This window comes from Peromyscus californicus, unplaced genomic scaffold, assembly GCF_007827085.1.
Source record: "Peromyscus californicus insignis strain IS unplaced genomic scaffold, ASM782708v3 Scaffold_13__1_contigs__length_99412109, whole genome shotgun sequence".
NCBI lineage: Eukaryota > Metazoa > Chordata > Mammalia > Rodentia > Cricetidae > Peromyscus > Peromyscus californicus.
Window position 1 is genome coordinate 45,022,451 of NW_026294424.1, and position 22,292 is coordinate 45,044,742.

Consider the following 22,292-nt stretch of genomic DNA (forward strand, 5'->3'; position numbering starts at 1 on the left):
TTAATTTTTAAACAACCAAATGCATTGTGAATCTCAGATGCTTCTGGTAGCTCTCACCCATGTTGTGTCATGTGACATCAGGGTAGCTTCTGCTACAAACACACAAAGGTATGTTTTGTGCTACACACATGTCACAATGCCACAAAACAACAACAAACACTGAACATACCTAGACCCAGATTTGAGTTCGTCAGGATCGCAGTGATTTTATGTGTATATATTAAGTTCTCTGCTCTTACAGAAACACAGTCATTTAATACAGAAAAAAAGTTGTTAATATTTTTTACATTATTTTTTAGCCTGTAAGTATTAAGTTAGTATATGTTTGAAATCTATTACATTAGAAAGTTTAATTTTTAAAAATTGTTACTTTAACTGCTCATTTGAGTTTCTTTTAAAAAAATCCTTAAATGAATTTTGGCTTAGGATTAGGGCAGAGTTTGCAAAAATTTACAAAATGGTCCTGAACATACTTTTTCTGTTTTGTTCTATGTATTTATATAAAGTGTCATTCTCTGTGTTAACAATTATAAAACCAAGCAGAGATGCTCCATTTCCTACATTATCAAATAGAAGAAGAGATTTAATTCTTTGTGTAAAATCAACAAGCACATCCATCTCATTAGCATGCAAATTGGATTTTGTCTTTAATAAATGTTAAAATTAAGAATGGTTGCATTATCAGTAAGTGCTTCATATATATGTATATATATGTGTGTGATATACATATGTAAAATTTGAGATTGTGCAAACTTTCTTGGACTAATTTGGACTAAAAGGGTTGAGAGTAGAGAAAGTTTAAGGAACACTGGTTTATATCAGATATCTGATCACAGTAACATGGAAGTGACTAATACATAAGTCCACCACTGTCTTTGTTAGGGTTTTATTGCTGTGAATAGATACTATGACAGCATTACTTATAAAGGGAAACATTTAATTGGGGCTGGCTTAGAGTTCAGAGATTTAATTCATTATCATGGTGAGAAGCTGGCGGCATGCAGGCAGACATGGCACTGGGGAGGTAGCTGAGAGTTCTACATCTGGATCCACAGGCAGCAGGAAGTGACAAAGACACACGGGCCAGGCTTGAGCTTCCAAGAGCTCAGAGCCCACCACCTAGTGACACACCTCCTCCAACAAACCACACCTACTCCAACAAGGCTGTATCTCCTAATAGTGCCACTCGCTATGAGCCTAGGGGACCATTTTAATTTACTCCCAGGGTCTTATGGACCATCACACATGTTCTCTCTGCTGAGAGAGCACTAAGCAAAAGGTTCTGGTGTTTTTTGGACCTTGGTGTTAGGTAAGGGTGTGGAGGGAGGACTGAGAAAGCCCCAAGTGTGGTAACTTATGCAGGCTCAAGGGAATGCACTGACCATTTAGATGAACTTTATTATGAGATAGGAAGAGGGAGAGTAGGGCTTCAGATCTGAAGAGGCGCTCTGTAGGGCAAGATGCAGCATCATGGGGTCCCAAACAGACTCTTCAGTTCCCATAACACCAGGAGAGCTTTGTCATCATGGCCATCACCAGCTATAATGGTTCAATCCCAGAACAAAAGGCTGCGGTCCTTATTTAACATCAAAGCTGATATAACCTCCAGGTTCTCACAGCATTTCTCGGTCCCTACCTGTTACAGGGTATGGCTGGCGTACCTCACCCTTATACCCTGAACTCTCCAGCCCAGGGCCTGGGCTGCCCTTCTCCCAGAGGCTCTTCCCAACATAATCCAGACATTGTGGTTACCCACACCTTTTGTACCTTTTGGCCTCTTGGCTGCTGCCTCTGGTTCTCCTGTCTTCCCTCTCCCTTCCCTTGAACTCCTCCCAATGTGGACCACCTCAGCCTGGTCATGTCCACTCTAGACTTGACCATATGTCTGCCTCTGGCTATGCTCTCCCTTTTATCTACAATAAACTTTCTCCTCTACCATACCTAGGAGCAATCTTATCTCTTCCGTCTTTCTTTCTTTCTTTCTTTCTTTCTTTCTTTCTTTCTTTCTTTCTTTCTTTCTTTTTCTTTCTCTCTTTCTTTCTTTTTCTTTCTTTCCTTCCTTCCTTCCTTTCTTTAATTTATTTCTTTCCTTCTTTCTTTCTATTCAAATGGAACTATTGAAAGAGAAAGGGATAGGACCTTCCCTTCAAATCCCCAGAAAAAACAGAGTTTCCGACTCAGATGCAATTGAGGTGATGAGGATTGAGCAGACTTCCTAACATGTGACCTGGCCTATCTATATACCTGGATTCATGGAGGCAGGCACTAGTTAGAACAGTAATTTAAAGCTGCCTTGGTCCTAGTGTGAGAGCTAAAGTTACATCTTAGGTTTTAATCACTATGCCATGGAGATCCATGAAACAAAAATGCCTCTAATCTGCAAGCCCCTTGCCCAAGGAGAGACAGTTCCTGAAATGCTGGGGGCTATTGTTTAGGGGAGATAACAAGCCATATGTTTTCACTCCCCTAAACAAGTTTGATTGACCCATCTGCACCAATGTGCTTGATCATATATGGGCGGGAGGTTCACAGGCAGGAAATATGTCAGGATGTGCACTTGCCCCTGATTGGACCTGATGGGAAATGTGAATTATGGGTTTGGTCTTTTTGAGCCCCTGCAAAACTTGATTTGGGGCCATTTTCTGGAAACCCGGAGATGAACTTGGCCAGAGCCCATCCACCTGGCCAGTATTTAATTAAAGTTTGCTTCAAATTTGACTTGAAACTGTGACAGTGGTCTTATTCTTGACCGGTGGGATTAACATTAGAGTGCAGAGTGAGGAGGCTACCTTTTCCTGCCTAGGTTTGAGTGCTGTGACAGCCAGAGCAGGGCCCTGTCTTTTCTTTGTATTAAGGTACAGAATGCAGGGGAGTGTGATCTGATTTCAGAGAGAGAGAGAGAGAGAGAGAGAGAGAGAGAGAGAGAGAGAGAGAGAGAGAGAGAGAGAGATGGACAGACAGACAGAGACAGAGAGACTGAGACAAAGACAGAGAGAGACAGATGGAAGTTTTGTGTTCTTAAACCAAGTCATGAGGCAGAGTGAAAGCAGAAGCATTTAAGCTGCTCATTTCTCCCTTAAATGGAGGCCTTGGCAGAGGCATCTGGAACTACTTTTGCACAAGGCCTCAGTTGAAGAGACTTAAGAGTGAGTGTGCAGGGGAAGGAATTGCAGTATTTACAGAACATGAACCTGAGTCCTTGCCTGCAGCTCCCTTCAGAGAGCGCCTACCATTCAATACATGGCCAGTGGGGGATGGTACCAGAAACTGTAGGGAACCCCTTTGGGGATGCCACATATTACTGGGGAATTCGAGGCTATCCTCTAAAGGTTCTTAGTCTTGTTAATAAAAGAATTTAAGAGTGAAATCTGAAGGAAGCTTGAAGACAATTTCATTTGCTGTTAGAATAGACACAGCTGTAAATCTTGGCAGCTGCCTGGAGGAGGGAGATGGCAGAGACAAAACCATGATGCTTTGAGGTAGGCTGGAGGTTCGGCAAGTAGCCACAGGACAAAAGGGAGAGAGGGGGCTCCAGGGAAAGTGTTTAAAAAGCCTAATGTACAGGCGGGGGCGGGGGAGGCATACTTGGGCCCTGGGCAGCATCTGAAAGGAAGAGACAGGAGAGGAATAAGAGGAAAAGTCACACCTTTCTGAGTTAGAACTCCAAAAGGCAGGCCAATTTAACAGCGTCTCTTGACAGCTCTGTAGTTACTCTACTAGAGGCAGACTTTCTGGGAAGGAAAAGTACATTATCTCATTAAAGGATAATCATGCCTCTTGTCTTTTTAGCATGGCTTAAGGCTAGTCTGCGTGCTGAGGTAATTGACCAGCCCAAGGGAATTAACTCTGTTTCCTACAGTTTGGAATGCCAGGTTTCCACCAGGGCTAGAGGTAGAATCCTTTCTCTTGTCCAAGAGGAAATAGCTTTCTCTTAATGGGCCTCCAAAGTCACTGTGACCAGGAGGGCAGTTTTCTCCATGTGTGGTCTCCTAGCCTCTGCAATTGTCTGTCGTCAAGCCTGAAAAAACACCCATGTTTAGGTTGACTCCTCAGAGGGAAAGCCACATTATTTTATACATTTTAAAACATTGAGAATTTTCCGGAATGTTTTCCCACTATTGTATTGCTAGTGCAAGAATCTGGATTAAATTATCCATTGGTTGAACAGGCCTGCATTTGAGGAATTCACTTTGCCTGGTAGAAACTCCGTGAGTTCAAAGACTTTTAAATAGGATGCAATTTACTCGAGAAAGGGAAACTGCGCAGAGAATATTCAAGAGAAAAACCAGCTGTTCCTATGCAATGAAACTCTACAATTGAAAGATCTCAGAGAATCAGGAACTACAGGGTGTACTCCCTGACAGTCCTGTGACTCTTTATAGATGATTTCATTTCTGCTAAATAATGTAACATCTTATGGATCCCCAGTGTTTACCTAATAGTAATTCTCGAATTTTATGTGACATCTTTAATATTTTCAAATGTCTTGTTGGAGTTTGTCTAGTCATGACGATAAATTACACTTCCCTCTCATACTGCAATGAATGCCACATTTTCTCATTTTTCCTCAGGAACTAGACCTAAATTTCACTAGACAAATTGGGTTTTTGTTGTTGTGGTTTTCTCCCATTTGAGACAGGGTCTTAACATGTAGCCCAGCTTGGGTGGTTTGGAACTTTCTATGTAGACGAGACTGCCTTGAACTCAGAGATTATCCTGTCTCAGCATCCTCAGTGCTGGGATATTAGATAAGCACAACTACACCCAGCTCACTAAATAAATCTTAAAAGGAATAAGATTTCTTGGACATGCTGGTCAGTAATCTTACCATCTCATTGACAGTTTAAGAAGCTTTGCCTCCCTCCAGCTCAGATACCAATCTTTCAACCAAAAATGAACAAATAAATAGCATGTAACAACAGATTAAAAAGATTTAAAGAAAGAAAAAAGCTTTCAAGTTTGATGATTTAAAGTGGGGGTACAGGGAGAGCTTGAGTATCTTCAACCTTTGTCTTGTTAGAATGTTTTTTCTCTTGCAATACAGTTCATATTGAGTGTTGTTAAATAACAGTTACTGGAGGCCATTGGCACAGGCTGAGCTCTAGGCCCAATATACCAAGATAAAACATGGTTCATATTGACAACCCATTTCAACCACATGCCAAAACTGTATTGTTTACCTGATCTCAGAAATCAAGAGAGACCCAATAACCATATCCCCGAGCAGGTCAACTTTTGACAACATGCTAGGGATGCCTCTCTGCTTTAAGTTTGTAGGAAAGGGAGCTTTGAGAGAACCAATCTGCTTATTTTCTTTGTTTCTGTTTTCCTCAGCTTCCTTGTGCCTTTGAAACCAACCTCTTTTGCTCAACTCATGAGCACTGATGATATAGAACAAGATCTTGCCAATTCTTTTTTTTTTTTTTAATTTATTTTAATTTATTTTGCAATACAATTCAGTTCTACATATCAGCCACGGATTCCCTTGTTCTCCCCCCTCCCGTCCCCCTCACCTTCCCCCCAACACCCCCCCCCCATTCCCATCTCCTCCAGGGCAAAGCCTTCCCCACAGACTGAGGTCAACCTGGTAGACTCAGTCCAGGTAGGTCTGGTCCCCTCCTCCCAGGCCGAGCCAAACAATCCTGCATAGGCCCCAGGTTTCAAACAGCCAACTCATGCAATGAGCACAAGATCTGGTCCCACTGCCTGGATGCCTCCCAAACAGATCAAGCCAATCAACTGTCTCACCCATTCGGAGGGCCTGATCCAGTGGGGACCCCTCAGCCATTGGTTCATAGTTCATGTGTTTCCATTCATTTGGCTATTTGTCCCTGTGCTTTATCCAACCTTGGTCTCAACAATTCTCGCTCATATAAACCCTCCTCATTCTCGCTAATTGGACTCCCAGAGATCCACCCGGGGCCTAGTCATGGATCTCTGCATCCAGATCCCTCAGTAGTTGGATGAGGTTTCTAGCACAACAATTAGGGTGTTTGGCCATCCCATCACCAGAGTAGGTCAGTTCGGGCTGTCTCTCGACCATTGCCAGCAGTCTGTTCTGTGGGTATCTTTGTGGATTTCTGTGGGCCTCTCTAGCACTTTGCTTCTTCCTATTCTCATGTGGTCTTCATTTACCATGGTCTCCTATTCCTTGTTCTCCCTCTCTGTTGTTGATCCAGCTGGGATCTCCTGCTCCCCCAAGCTCTCTTTCCCTCAACCCTCACCTTTCATTACCCCCACTCATGTCCAGGCTGTTCATGTAGATCTCATTCCATTTCTCTGTCATTGGGCGATCCCTGTGTCTTTCTTGGGGTCCTGTTTTCCAGGTAGCCTCCCTGGTGATGTGAGTAGCAGACAAGTCATCCTTGTTTCATGTCTAGTATCCTGCTATGAGTGAGTACATACCATGTTTGTCTTTCTGAGTCTGGGTTACCTCACTCAGGATGATTTTTTCTAGATCCATCCATTTGTCTGCAAACCTCATGATGCCATTGTTTTTCTCTGCTGAGTAGTATTCCATTGTGTATATGTACCACATTTTGTTTATCCATTCTTCAGTTGAAGGGCATCTGGGTTGTTTCCATGTTCTGGCTATTACAAACAATGCTGATATGAACATAGCTGAACAAGTGCTCTTATGGTGTGGTTGAGCATTTCTTGGGTATATGCCCAAGAGTGGTATAGCTGGATCTTGGGAGAGATTGATTCCCAATTTTCTAAGAAAGCGCCATATTGATTTCCAAAGTGGTTGTACAAGCTTGCATTCCCACCAGCAGTGGAGGAGACTTCCCCTAGCTCCACATCCTCTCCAGCATAAGGTGTCTTCAGTGTTTTTGAAGATCTTGCCAATTCTAATGCCATAAATCAACACATTTAACATTTTTAATCTGTGAATTGTTTCGAAACTACCTACTGTGCATGCAAAAGCACAGCTCTCTCTTCAAAGGGAAGAGACAGTTTATTCGTGGGTCAAATATAAGTGACTACTGGTAGTAGGTTTGGGGATCACTGGAGGTTTTTTATTGCCCAGTACATGGAAGATATAGGAGACTTTTCAACTGGCTGAGCGACCACCTGTTCAGCTCTGACAATCTGCACTGATTCTGTGGCTCCTTAACCTTGAAATTGTATAGGTTGTGGATGCTGCCTTACATTCCAGGCACATTTGGTCATTTCCAGAAGTAGAGGACTCTCTATACAACTGGACATTGACCCCTGTCTGTGCCTTGGTCATGTTTTCAAATAATAGATATGGTTATTTAAGGTAACACTCATACTTTTTTTAGAAAAAAAAAATTGCCTTATAGAATTGTTTCTGAGCACATGTTTTGTTTTACTCTAGATACTCTTTCTTGTTCACTAAGTAATAAAAAGTTTTGGAGGACTGTAGACAGATAGGACAGGAAGCAGTAAGGTGGGGCAGAGAGAGATCTTGGCCATTTTGGAGGAAGGATGGAGCAGGTAGGAGAGGACTTGTAGTTAGTTTCTTAACGTTCCCCACAAAGTTGTTCAGTTATTACTTCCTGACATGTTTTGAATCATTGTCAACTATTAAGTTTTATCATGGTCCCTTGGATGGTCCGTCCCCTCTTCTGAGGCACACCAACTGCTATGCCCCTCATCAATCATATGCCAACTCAAAGCAGTTACTGAGAGATCTATGCCCCCAAATCCCTAAAAGCAGTTCAGGCGACCTCTAAAAGGGGACTAATTGGTTATGGGTCATCCAACTCATCCTTCTTCTTGCCACTCTGGACATTGTTTTGGTGACAGAACTAAAACAGCTTGTCTGAGGCTGCATCAACTAACCTCTCTATCTCATCATCTCCTTCAGGAGCAGCTGGAGTCCTTGACTGCGGCAGTACTGAGGGTTAAAAAGGACTAGATTTGATTGCTGCTAAGGATGGCATCTGTGCCCTCTGTGAACAATGCTACTTCCATAACAACACATCCTAGCAAGTTTGAAATGGGGCTAGATACGGGAACCAGAAAATAACTTCAACAACATACCTCCTGGTATGTACAGTCTTCTAGGTCTTTCCCACTCTGGTTCCTCCCCTTGATCACTTTTTCCTCCTTATTAACCTCATTTTTACCCTGTATTTTAAATGTTTTACTTACTGTACTCCCCTTGTATTCAAAACGTTCCACATAAGCTCCCACAATGGTTCTCACCCTACCACAGCTCCATTTGTTCCTGATACATCTGCAAAAAGACCTTTTTGATGCTGTGGATAAGCTGGTGAGAACGGACCTCCATCCCTTTCACCCCAGGTCAGACACAGTTTTATATTAGTCCTCTGTTTTCTCTTGCCCCCTTCATTTGATGCTTTGCAACTCCCTCTTACTTTGGCTAGCTCATTTCAGTGTAGCGGTCCTGGCCATGGGACCAAGTCATTTCTTTCCTGAGTCAGCTCTATGTCCGATTTCTCCCGCTTCTGTTTCTCCTCCTCCCCCAACCTTCCCAGAAAATCTCTCAGTTCTGCTGTGTAACCAAATTAGCTGCTTACAGCCCTCTAATAATTGCTTTCTAAGTCTCTTCATGAATGCAGGATGGCAATTGCCTGATCCATTGCAGCCGTTCACGTTCAGAACTTCCCCCTGCTACATGACCAGAGGACTCCCTCTTCAGTGGACCCAGAACTATTCCCAATGACCCTCCTCCACAGAAAAGAGCTATAACACCTCTGCCCCATATTTTTTTCATATCCCCTTGGAATTAGTAATGATGATTTCCTGCTGAAAGACCACACTTCCCAGTTTCCGATGTGAACTATAGAAGACATTCCCATCCATTTCTGCCCCTATACGGGGCCACATTCTATCTTCCCTTGTAGGCATTTTGGCCATCCACAAACCTGGGTGATAAAGATGCCCCCTCGCCATGAATAAATATTGATGGGAACATCAGCTATGACAGTTATTGTAAAGCAAAGATTGCAGCTAGAGTTTTCCTGCCTGGCCCACCCACAGGACAAATCTCTCTCACCCACCAGTCCCACAGCCGCTCAGACCCAACCAAGTAAACACAGACACTTATATTGCTCATAAACTGTATGGCCATGGCAGGCTTCTTGCTAACTGTTCTTATAGCTTAAATTAATCCATTTCCACAAATCTATACCCTGCCACGTGGCTTGTGGCTTACCGGCATCTTCACATGCTGCTTGTCCTGGCGGCGGCTGGCAGTGACTCTCTTACTCAGCTTCCTGTTCTCTCAATTCTCCTCTCTGTTAGTCCTGCCTATACTTCCTGTCTGGCCACTGGCCAATCAGTGTTTTATTTATTGACCAATCAGAGCAACAGATTTGACATACACACCATCTCACAGCAAAAGATATCTCTGTTATGGGTCTTTGATGCTGTCTAATGACGTTCTTAGCTTTTTGTTGGTGAAAGCTACTGGTCTCCTAAGTTTATATATCAAGAATAGTGGGTGAAATGCAGAGGTGATCAGAGTATATGGCTATTAAGGAGGTGAAAGACAGCCCATATTAGTTTGGCTGTGAACCTACATAATTCCAATTCTCCACAATCATGGGTATTCTAACCTGTCAACCAGCCTTGTAGTCTTTAACACAGTGTAGCTGTTTTTCTGGGAATCTCAGATCACAGAAGTGATATTGTATTCTAGGATTTTCTGTGTGATTCTTAAAATGTATAGGAATTAAACTTTCTCCTTTTCTCAAATTAAAAAATATTTTATTTTACATGTATAAGTGTTTTGCCAGCATGTATATCTGTGCACCACATGAGTGCAGTGCCCACAAAGGCCAGAAGAGGGCATCAGATCCCCTGGAACTGCAGTTACAGATGCCTGTGAATGGCCATTTGGGTGCTGGGAATTAATTAAACCTGGGTCCTCTTCAAGATTAGCCAGTGCTCTTAGCCATCTCTCCAGCCCCAGAATTAAACTGTTTTTCAAGTAATATTTTCCTACAAAGTTTTTGTTTGTTTGTTTGTTTTTTGTTTTGTTTTGGTGGTGGTTGATTGGTTTTGTCATTTTTCAAGACAGCATTTATCTGTGTAGCCGTGGCTATCCTGGAACTCTCTCTGTAGACCAGGCTGACTCTGAACTCAGAGGTTGCTGGGATTAAAGACGTGTGCCACCAGCTCCCAGCCAGTATTTTTCTACAAGGTTTTAAACTTACATAATGAATTTGTCTCTGAACTACTAAGAATAAACCACAGGCCTGCTAACTGCTGAAAGGCTTGGCTTGCAGCTTTTATGGGAACTTGCCCAGGTTTTGCTCAGCTCCCTGGCCCTGGTGATCTCCACAGAATGAATAAAGGGAGACAGAGGTTATTGCAGGATAACATGAGGCTCTCTCAAGAGTTGCCGATGACCAAAGAGTAGAGAATGGTCAGAGGTGTCATTGCAGAGGAAAACAATTCAATGACCAAAGACACTATTGTGTCGGAAAGCACTCTGAGAGGCTGAGAGGGGACAATGCCCAGTGCCTGGAGAGACCACTGTATAAGGCACACTCTTGACGGATCAGAGTAGCCAATGCCTAAAGAGATCATTATACTGCCATGCTAGGTAGGCTTTATACTACTTCTCAAAGTTCCTAGAAGAGATAGCTTTGCTGAGGGGCAGTTTCCTGTTCAGGTGATTGACAGGACCATTTGGATTAGCTCCTAAGGGAAAATAATGGTGTGTCTTTGTTCTCTACCAGAGAGCTTTCTGATACACAGTCATCTTATAATCTTCCCAGCACTTATAGACCATCATGTCTCCACACAGGGCAGAGATACAGTTTAGATCGTATTCTTTTGACCGGAAATCATGTAACAGGAAGGCAGATTAGAATTAAAGAAAAAAAAATTCTATAAAAACAGCCATGCTTTACCAGGAGGAAGTAGTTGAGCCATAATTAGCATTTTAAAAGAGCCCTGCTACCTCCAACTCCTTCCTTTGTCTAATCTGTGGCTATCTTTTCATACTTTAAATCTTAAGGAGCAGGAAGTTGGGGAGATGGTGAGAAAGAGTGTGTGAGCAGCAGGACCTGAGTTCAAATTCTTGCTTCTTATATAAAAAACAGGCATAGCTGCAGGTTCCTGTAACCCCAGCACTGGGGAAAAAGGAGCAAAAAAGGCAGATCCAGAGAGCTCATTAGGCAGCCGTCCTGACCAAGAAGGCAAGCTTCCTGTTTAGTGCAAGACTCTGTCTCATGACTACAAGGAAGAGAGCCATTGAGGAAGACACCCAGCCTCCTCCTTTGACTTCTGGACTGCACCCTCCTCCCCCAACACTCACACAGGAAAATTAGAAATAAATATCCAGGAGAAACAACTAGCATGTTTCCTCCCATTTATCTACCACCATTTTACATTGGCAGTGTTTTTGAGTTAAGGCACATAGTATAGAGGGCTCCATTGCCAGTGACCTTCAAGTCTGTTAATTTTTAACTAGTTGCCTAACACAACGATCATAAACACAGAGGAAAAGCAGCACTTTTTTAAAGATCATAATTACATCATTTCCTTCCTACATGTACTTCCATATACTCCTCCTTGCTCTTTTTCATATTCATGGCGTCTTTTTAAATTAATCATTGTTATATGCATGTTTGCATATGTATATCCATATATATTCCTAAATATAACTGCTCAGTCTGTATACTGTTACTCATACGTATGTTTGTAGGGCTGACCATTTGGTTATTGAATAACTAATTGGTGTTTTCTCTCTCTCTCTCTCTCTCTCTCTCTCTCTCTCCATGCTGGGTATCAAACCCAGCGCCTCACCCACATTAGACAAGTGCTCTACCACTGAGCTATATCCCCAAATAAAGGTGCTACTCTAAAACCTCGCCTGATAGTAAGAATGCTGATGATCAGTATGGAAGAATGTGGGTGGGAGGAAGGGGAGGTATGGATCAAACTAGACTGATTCCTGGTTGGGCAATTGCATACTTAATTATAGATAACATTTTTAAGCGTTGCCCCTAAATGCAAAATAATTCGAGCAAGATCCAGATATTCTGGAAATTTAAGAAGTACAAAAGAAATGTCCTCTTGACTGTTCATGTTGCACAGATTAACTTTTTAGGGCTGATATTAATTCATTCCACAAAGTGGCTTTACACACCACACATTCATTATATCACAGTTCTAGAAGCTAGGAGCCCGAGGTCAAGATGTCAGCAGGTTTGGATTCTTCTGAGGCCTTGCTCTGTAACTTGCAGATGGCTACCTTCTCCTGTGTCCTTGAGTGGCCTTTTTTTTCCTTTGTGTAGAAATATTTGATTATGCCAGCATTTTGTTTTCTTATAAGAACACTGGTCAATTTAAATTAGGGTTCATTTTGCCTCCTTTATTTAGTTACAGTTTACTTTTTAAAATCCCTATCTTTAAATATAGATATATTTTTTTGATTCTAAGATATAGGGCTTCAACCTAAGAATTAGGTGGGGGGTCATAAATTTAATCTACAACAGTATGATATTTCCCCATTGTTTCACTAAATTGGACTATGTTGGCATCCTCACTTTGATCTGTCATCAGTTCCATGAATAGGGTGAGTAGAAATTTAGTCACTCTCCCATACTACTGTCACACACTACTATCAAGTCTGACTCTAGCCGATGTCTCCCAGCACTTGGCTGGTTCATTATCTCATCAATACAGACGTTCAGGTCACTTCTGAAGCCTATTGAACTTTGCAGCAGCCTTTCAAGCTTGTACTCATTCTGTAACCCACATGTATGTATAGCTGTATAGAGATATAGGTACCATGTGCTTTGTAATGTGTGTGATATGAGAGTTATTATTAGTAATGAAGACTTTAAAAAATTGTTGCACTTCTCTGGGCCAAATTACCAAGGCAGGTGGATTTTATGACACAATGCTATCATAGAGATCACTAAACATTGTAAATTTATGGTTATTCAATAAATTCTTACGTTGTGGAAAGACACAAGCATGTTTTTCTATGTTTCTGCCATAGCACACATATGACAGTGTTCCTAAACTGTGGCAATCATTTCCTGGCTATGTTCTTTTGATGGAGTCTATTGAAAATCATCTCAACAAGACTCTTATCATCCCTTTGAGTAAGTTAGCCAAAATAGAGTACCAGAGGCACAATGCCTTTTATGACTTGGTCTTAGAAATCACACAGCATCATTTTGCATATATTCCATTTTCTAGAAACGAGTCACCAAAATTTAGCTTACTAAATGAGAAAGGAATTAATCCCTAACTTTTAGGGACAGAGAACCAAAGCTACATAGTCAACATGTGACATATTTAAACTACTGTGTTGTCACAGGGTCAAGATAACACTAATTGGAAAGCCATGCTAGTCATTTGGGGCAAATGTAACAAAATACCATTAAGAAGGCAATGAGTAAACAACAGACATTCATTTCTCTGTTCCAGAGACTGGAAAATCCAAGGTCAAACAGCCAGCAGATGTGTTGTTTGGTGACAGCACACTTCCTGGTTCTGGATGAAATCTTCCCTCACTGTTCTCACTTTGTAGAAAGGCCAAAAATGTCTTTCGGAAATCTTTTAAAAAGAACACTAATCCCAAAACAAACGCTCTGCCTTGGCAACTAATCATGCCACTAAAACTCACTTTTAAATAACATCACTTGGGAGTTAAAATCTTAGTATACTAATTTTGTGGTGAATAGGAATATTGAAACCATGGTGGACGATTTATACACTGCAAGCCTTGGTATGGCAAACCAGAACTAGTAACATGAGATAATAACTGATAAATGTATTAGTTACTTTCATAAACAACATGAGATCAGAGGAGAAAGAAATTACTTGTCTGGGCAAGTTTCTCGATGGAGCAGCTTATCTTTGTGTATGATACCCAGTCTGTTGCTTGAAATTTAGAGCAAACCAAACACTGAGCAGAAACCATTGTGAAGGGAGGATTCCTCATTTATCTGCAAACTGACTTAATGGATTTCTCAAGTAGTGTAGATTTTTCTGTTACAGTTTCATTATATCTCTTCTTCAGAATGCCCCAGACCTTGCCCTGTTACAAAGCAAATACCCTAATCTCACTGGCAGGAGGAGGAGAAAAAGAAAGAGAAAGGAGAAAGAGTTTTCAAGAACACTTGAATCTTTGCTGGTAATTCTCCAAATGTCATATAAGACCAGGTTCTCATTTTTTTTTTTTTTTTTTTTTTTTTGGTTTTTCGAGACAGGGTTTCTCTGTGTAGCTTTGCGCCTTTCCTGGGACTCACTTGGTAGTCCAGGCTGGCCTCGAACTCACAGAGATCCGCCTGGCTCTGCCTCCCGAGTGCTGGGATTAAAGGCGTGCGCCACCACCGCCCGGCCAGGTTCTCATTTTATGAAAATTGTTTCTATAACTTTAGATAAACCTACAGTATAAATTTCAACAACTGTGTATCTCATATCCCATTCAGTACTCTGGTAAAAACTGTGGAAAACCTATGTTATTAGGGAAAGACAATGTGTATGTTATTATTAAAAATGTTTGTCCCAAAGGTATCAGTGCCTAATTGTAGGAACTTGCAATTACTACCTAACATGCCAAAGTTGCTGTAGATGTGAATGCACTGGGAATGTTGATACAAGGAGACACCCTGGATTATACAGATGGATCTAGATCACAATTATGTATATTCTCATAGAAAGCAAAGAGAAGGAGATTTTCCTACATACAAAGGAGAAGGCTTCCTGGATATGGAACATAAATATTAATGCCTACAAAGATGCTGGCCTTGAAGATTGGAGGGATATGGCCAGATTCCTAGGCATGCTGGTGTCTCCTCAAACTAGAAGTGGTAAGAGTTGTATTCTTTTCTGTAAGTCTACATTATGAGCATAGATGTTCTGAATTCTTGGCTTCAGCCTAGAGGAAATGATTTCTTCTTTGTATCCCCAGACCTGTGAATCAATTTGCTGTTTTGAAGCTGGTGTTTTAGATTTTGTTATAGCAACCGGAGGAAAGTAAGACGGCACCTTTGTATGAAAACAGACTTGAAACATTCCCAATTATCACGGTGATCATGCGTATGTGAAACTGTCAACAGATGTGTCAGAACAGTTCCAGTTTATCCGCCCACTCTTTTCTGCAGCACCTGGTACACAGATTGCTGTCACCCTCTAGGATGCACTGCCATTCCTGGTTCATTTTCAGCATGAGTCGGCTGACACTGGATTTCTTATGAACACCTCTCCATAGCCAAGGGCCAAGGCTTGTATGTACAGAAATTCCATAGAAATAGTTGCCTTGCACTCAGTTTGCTGGATCTATGAATTCCCATACTCGTGTGACACAGATGACAATGCCCTTACACACACACACACACACACACACACACACACACACACACACACACACACACACACATCTCTAGGAACGTCTGCTCTGTGTAATGAGCCAGAGCTCCTAGGCAATGAGACAATTTAGATAGAGCCACCAGCACATCAAGGTGCAAACCAATGTAAGCCCAGATTTTCATTCTTTGTAAAATGACAGTTTTCTCCCAGAAGAAGCAGTAGATACCATGTGGTCACCTAGATTCAAATACCTGCATGTTGACACAAATAGGTGCAGAGCTACTGTATGAAGTAAATGCCTCAACAGGACTCCCAGATGGATCTTCCTTGTTTGCACTTACAGTTTGCTGGTCCTTAAAAAAAAGTTCTCTTCTGCCTCTCACTGTGTCCATCTCTCTCAAGATTCATTTAAAATGAAGGTGAGAAATTACAATCATTGAAAAGCTGTCTGTAGAGAATGTGGAGAAGTATAGGGATCTGTACATTTCCAGGTGGGAAACTGAGGGGCACCCCCCACCACCACCCAGTATACCAGTGTTATAAATGAAATGTCTTCAAAGTAAAAAAGAAAAAAAAAAAACACCTCAAATTAACAAGTCCTTAATATTTTACTTATCTGGGCCAAAACACTGGCTTCTCTGAAATGTATGTCTAAATACTCTTCTTAGAATTTGATGTTTTAAAATTTTTTTAGCCATGTGAGTTTTATTTTAAAAAGGCAATGGAATCGCCTATATTAGTCAAATACAGTATAAAGATCATACTAGCATTTCAGTGGATGTAAGCTGACAATATTCAGGGCCAAGTCAGGAGGAAAACTCCCAGCAAAGCAGAATGGAAAGGGAAAAACAAACATTTATTATCTCATGATTTCTGGGGAGGAATCTAGGTGTGGCTTAATTGCATGCCTCTGGCTCAAGGTAGTTCCTGGGAGAAGCAGTATGCAGTCAGAGAGGGCTGCAAGGAATTCCTTCTGAAGATGTGGCTGGCAGCCTGCACTTTCCATGTTCACTCCCACAGCTCTGGGAAGGTTGATAGTTTTTGATAAGGTAGCTTAGTTTTCCCCTCTTTTCCTAAACACCAAGGTGTGCCATCTTCCCTTCCTGGGTGTCCCAGAGCTTCTTTCCTGCACAAGGCAAATCTCAAAAAGGGGCTTGTGTATCCACAATGTCTTGGTTTCATTTCATATTTCTGTGATAAATACATGGACTGAAAGCAAGTTTGAGTGGGGAAGGGGTTTATTTTAACTCACAATTCTAAAGTATAGGCCATCATCTTGGGGAAGTCAAGGCAGGAACTTGTAAGAGTTCACATCATGTCTACTGTAACCTGGAATTGTGAGAGGGGCTGTTCCTATTTCACTTCTCACATGGAGGTCTTTCTTTGGCGCCAGCCTTATTTGTCCAGAAGACTATTTAATGCTACTAGTTGAATTCTCTTTACATTTTGGTTAACAAAATCACTGAACTCTAAGTATAAAGGTTTAAGTGTAGGTTCTCTGTTTTGGGAACTAACCCATCTATTGTAGCATACTGCTTCGTCATCAGAGCTTTGAAGTAAAATTTGAACTTTGGAAGCATGACTGAGCATTCAGTATTCCACCACTAATTATGATACTATCATTAATTTTTTTCTACAGCAAAAGGTTGAATTTGTGAAATGCTTTTTCTTCATCTATGGGATGTAATCTTAATAGTTTTGCCACTTAGTGTGTTCTTTTTTTTTTAAATAATTTTTTTATTAAGAGATTTTCTATTCATTTTACATACCAACCACAGATTCCCCTGTCCTCCCTCCTCCCGCCTCCCAGCCTCTCCCCCCCCCCAAACCCCCTCCATTCCCACCTCCTCCAAGGCAAGGTCTCCCATGGGGAGTCAGTAGAGCCTGGTACATTCAGTTGAGGTGGGTCCAAGCCTCTCCTTCCTGCACGAAGGCTGAGCAAAGTGTCTCATCATAGGCACTAGATTCCCCAAAGCTGGCTCATGTACTAGGAACAGGTCCTGATCCCACTGCCTGGGGGCCCCCTATACAGTTCAAGCTAAACAACTATCTCACTTATCCAGAGGAGAGAGCCTAGTCCAGTACCATGGGGTCTCCTCAGCTATTGGTCTACAGTTCATGAGTTTCCACTAGTTTGGCTAGTTGTCTCTGTATTTTTTCCAGTCATGGTCTCAATATCTCTTGCTCATAGAATCCCTCCTCTCTCTCATTGATTGGATTCCTGGTGCTCGGCCTGGGACCCAGCCATGGATCTCTGCATCTGCTTCCATCAGTTACTGGATGAGGGTTCTATGATGACAGTTAGGGTATTCAGCCATCCAATCACCAGAGTATGCCAGCTCAGGTATCCTCTCAACTATTACCAGTAGTCTATGGTGAAGTCATCCTCATGGATTCCTGGGAACCTCCCTAGCACTCTTGTTTCTCCCTATTCCTATGGTGTCTTCATTTATCACGATATCTCTTTCCTTGCTCTTCCACTCTGTTCCCATTCCAGTTCGAATATCCTGCCCCCTAAGCTCTCATCCCCCTTCCCTTGCCCTCCATTACCCCCACTCACCCCATAGGAAGGACACATGGATTGCCCAGTGATGGAGAAATGGATGAGATCTACGTTTAGTGTGTTCTTATTGATGGCATATCATAGTAACTGCTTTATAGATACCATGTCAACCTTGTACTCGGAAAGGGTGGTAAAGACACTTTCTGCCAAGCCTAATGACTTGAGTTTAATCCTTAGGACCCACATAATGGAGGGAGAGAAGTGACTCCTACAAATTGTCCTCTGGCCTCCACACAAGCTCCTTGGTATGCGCGTTGTACACACACACCACACACACACACACACACACACACCACACACACACACACACGCACCGCACACACATGCACACACACAATTAATTATAGTAAAAAGATTCTGAGACTGTGCTCTTTTATTACAACAATCGTAACAGATTTCAATGGCAACAGGTAGCTTATTGTATCAGGATAGAATTCCTTCTATGATGCCTGGATTCCTGAGGTTTTCCTAAGCTAAAAGCAGACTATTTCTTGATAATATAGCTGTGAATTGCAATTCCATGAATTTGAAACTCCAATGAAAAAGACTATCTAAATCTCAATTTCCTAAGATAGATGCACAAATGACACACACTCTGCCATTGCTTCAGTTTGTTAGGGTCTCTGTGGTAGAGTACCACAAACAAAAGGGCTACAATGACACAAATTCATTGTCCCGTTGTCCTGGGGGCCAGAAGTCCAGGACAGAACGTTGGCAAATTTATTTATACATGAGGGCTTCAGGGAAGAATTCATTCTCATGCCTGTCTCCCTTCTTTTGGTGTTCTGGTTTTGCTTTGTGTTCCTTGGCTTGCACTAGAATTTTTAAAAAGATATTATAGGGTCAACGAAAGACACCGAGACAGACTGTGCTTCAGAAGAGCCCTAGCTAGAGAACTATAGTCTCATCCTAGACAGGGAAGATCGGGGCCTCCACAGGAGGAAGCCTTCAGTTTCTGGAAACAGTGTCTATGGAGAGTGTGTCAAGTTTTTTTACCATAGAACCTAGCATGATGTCCTAGGAGGCCAGGAGACACTAGTTAAGGGGGTAAAATTATAATTCAAGGTGGCTTTGGGTCTGGGTATCACTTGGGTGGGCCTGCTTGAAGTTACAAGGGGGAGGGAGAGGAACTGTAAGGTCCTAGCAGAGGCTGCTTATCAGCTCTCTGTGCAAAGAGGGAGAAGCTTCAGAGGGAGTGGCAAAATCCTTCAAGGCCTCAGCATGCATGGTTCTCCTAAAGCATGTTTTAAGGCCCGTAACCCAATAGTCTGTAAAAGCACCACCCCAACGTCACATCTACCTCCATGTTTACATGCATTCTCCCCATGCGCCCGTCTCTGTGTCCATGTTTCCACCTTTCAAAAGTAAAATGGGATTCGGACATATCCAAAAAAAACATCCTTTTAACTTGACCCCATCGAGAAGGCTTGTCTCCAAATAAATTTATGTTCTTTGATCCTCAAGACCAGGACTTTAGGCATGAATCTGAGCTGCTGCTTGAGAAGTGAATCAGATTATTTTTTTAAAGCTCTTAGGCAAAGCCTTAAGGAGCCCTTAAAATAATAAACGTGAAAATGGCACTTACAGTCAAACGTGTTGGGGCATGCCGATAATCCCAGCGCTTGGGAGGTTGAGGAAGAAAGAAAGAAGTTCATGGTCATGCTAGGCTGCATAGTAAATTCAAGGCCCGCCCGGGCTACAGAAAAACCTGTCTCAAAAAACAAACAAACAAAAAAACTAAGACCCAAACAAAACAAACAAAATACACGTTTTATAACACTCTTCATATTTGTAGTATTTATAGTCAGACATGAAATAAAATTGAAAAAAATGACGTATTTCTCCTTTTTACAGTTTTTGTTCTCAATGCTAGAAACTTTGTTTTTAACTCACTGCTCTACACTCTAAAATCTCTGTCTTCTGCCGTGGCCACCATATGAAGGAAAAGCTATAATGATGAACTTCTAGGATGTCAAGGGAGTCATGGGAGACTGATAAGAAGAATTTCATGGCATTAAAAGAGGAATAAAGAGAAGGAAGAGAAGGGAGTGGAGAGGAAGGAGAATCAGAGAAAGAAAACAGCTAAGGAGAAGGGAGGAAGTAAGTGGACTTCTGTGTAGCTGGAGAATTTCTCTCCAGCTCCCACCACCAAGTCCCGCCAGTCCCGGAGCCCACTTATAAAACAAACACACAGACTCTTACGTTATTTAAACTGCTTGGCCGTTAGCTCAGGCCTATCATTGTCTAGCTCTCACTCTTATATTCAGCCCATTTCTATTCATCTTTACTTTGCCACGTGGCTCGTGGCTTACCGGTACTTTACATCTTCCTTGTCCTGGCGGTGGCTCCAGCGGGTCTCCCTTTCCTTCCTCCTTCCTCCATTCTCCTCTCTCCTTGTCCCGCCTGTACTTCCTGCCTGGTCACTGGCCAGTCAGCGCTTTATTTATGTAGAGCGATACCCACAGCACTCACTTCTGGGAGATTCTTTCTTCCCTGGTGGGATGGCTGTCAGAGATGATTAGGACTTATAGATTTTAAAGTCAGATTCAAACAAAACTCTAATAAGCTTGTGTGCTGCTGGGGTCATGTTTTTAAGATGATACGGTTCTTTTTCTGTCTTTGATTTTAGGGGCATTGTTAGGATAGAGTCAGTTTCTTTGCTTTTATTTTTATAGGCATCTATGCTGGCATTTACCTACGTGTGTTTTATCAAGTTCTTTCCTTGAGTCTCAGAAAAGGAGATCCAAATTTTGATGACAAAACCCTAAACTAAGTAAATATGAAGTAATTATGAATCAACTTGTTTGGAATTTTTAAGAACTAGAGCACTAACTTAAATATTCTAATTATGAACAATTACATAACTGAGAGCATTTTATTGTTCCAATCATGTGTACGTAAACTAATTATATGAACTAATTTGCTAAATAAGATTAATTGTGATTCATGGATCATTAATTTCAATGGCTGTCCAAAGCCTGACATTCTGCAACAAGTCAATTTCTTTTTATAACTATTTCAAGAAGTGAAAATTTGTGATAGAATATGCCCATTTATTTAATGTTAGAATTGTAGTTGTTTACTAGTTGCAAAGACTTTGAAATAATGTATCCTAGGGTTTGCATTTACTAGGTGAACTTGAGTGTTTTTTGATTTTAACGTGGTCATCATATGGTATCATATATTTATTTAAAAGAAAATCTCTAGAGACCGGAAAGATAGCACAACAGTTAAGAACACTTATTGCTCTGGCAATGATCCAGGTTCAGTTCCCAGAACCCAAATGACAACTCACAGTTATCTTTAATTCCAGGTCCAGCATCCTGTTCTGGCCTCTAGGCACAAGACATGTGCATTACACACACACACACACACATATATATATGTTCTATTATACATTATATATCATATTATATATTATATATATGTAGGAAAAACACACATACAAATAAAATTAAAAAAAAAAAAGAAACAAACCTCTATTGAAAATGACAATTTCAGAGTTTCCAAAAGGTCAGGGAACTAAGTTCAGCCCATAGGGTATTCATATTTAAAAAACAGATAAATGATAAATTTGAAAAACAATGGGTAAATCTAAATAAAAACATACTAAACGAATTTAAAACATATAAACAAAAGTGAGATTATTCCTGAGAATTTGAGGCTTCCGACCCATTACTTGTAGCAATAATAGGTTTGTGAACATTGTTATTATTATTATTATAACTTTTAGGTTATAATTCGGACTTGAAATTTTCAGTTTAATAAATCTTGTACACAGTAAAGTGAACATTTCTCTTCCTTCCTTCCTTCCTTCCTTCCTTCCTTCCTTCCTTCCTTCCTTCCTTCCTCCCTTCCTTCCTTCCTCTCTCTTTTCCTCTCTCTCTTTCTCCTTTCTTTCTTTCTTTCTTTCTTTCTTTCTTTCTTTCTTTCTTTCTTTCTTTCTTTCTTTCTTCCTTTCTTCCTTTCTTTTCTTTCCCTTTCTGTAGGCATAGAAGAGAACTCAGTTAAAAATGAATGATTTTTCTTAGATAATGCAAAATAAAAGGGCATAGGGACACATGCCTCTAATTCCAGCATCAGAGGTGGAGGAAGGCAAGTTTTCCTAAGTTCTAGGCCAACCTGGTCTACATAGTGAGTTCCAGGCCAAACAAGGCTACGTAGTGAGACCCTGTCTCTGAAAAAGAAGGCAAACATGAAGTTGGACATGTTTGTGACTGTGTTTTATCCTCATTAGGCTACAGCAGTGTAAATGGAGCAGGTGTGCTCTCCTGGTTTATAGGTTGTGTAGGAGCCTCAGCCTGCCTGTTGTTAGTGAATGTGTAATGTAATTAGTGTCTTCCCTTTTGTGTAACTAGCCGTGTATGTGTGTGTGTGTGTGTGTGTGTGTGTGTGTGTGTGTGTGTGTGTGTGTGTGTGTGTGGTGTCTTGCAGTAGTTTGGAAAGCTGTTCCACT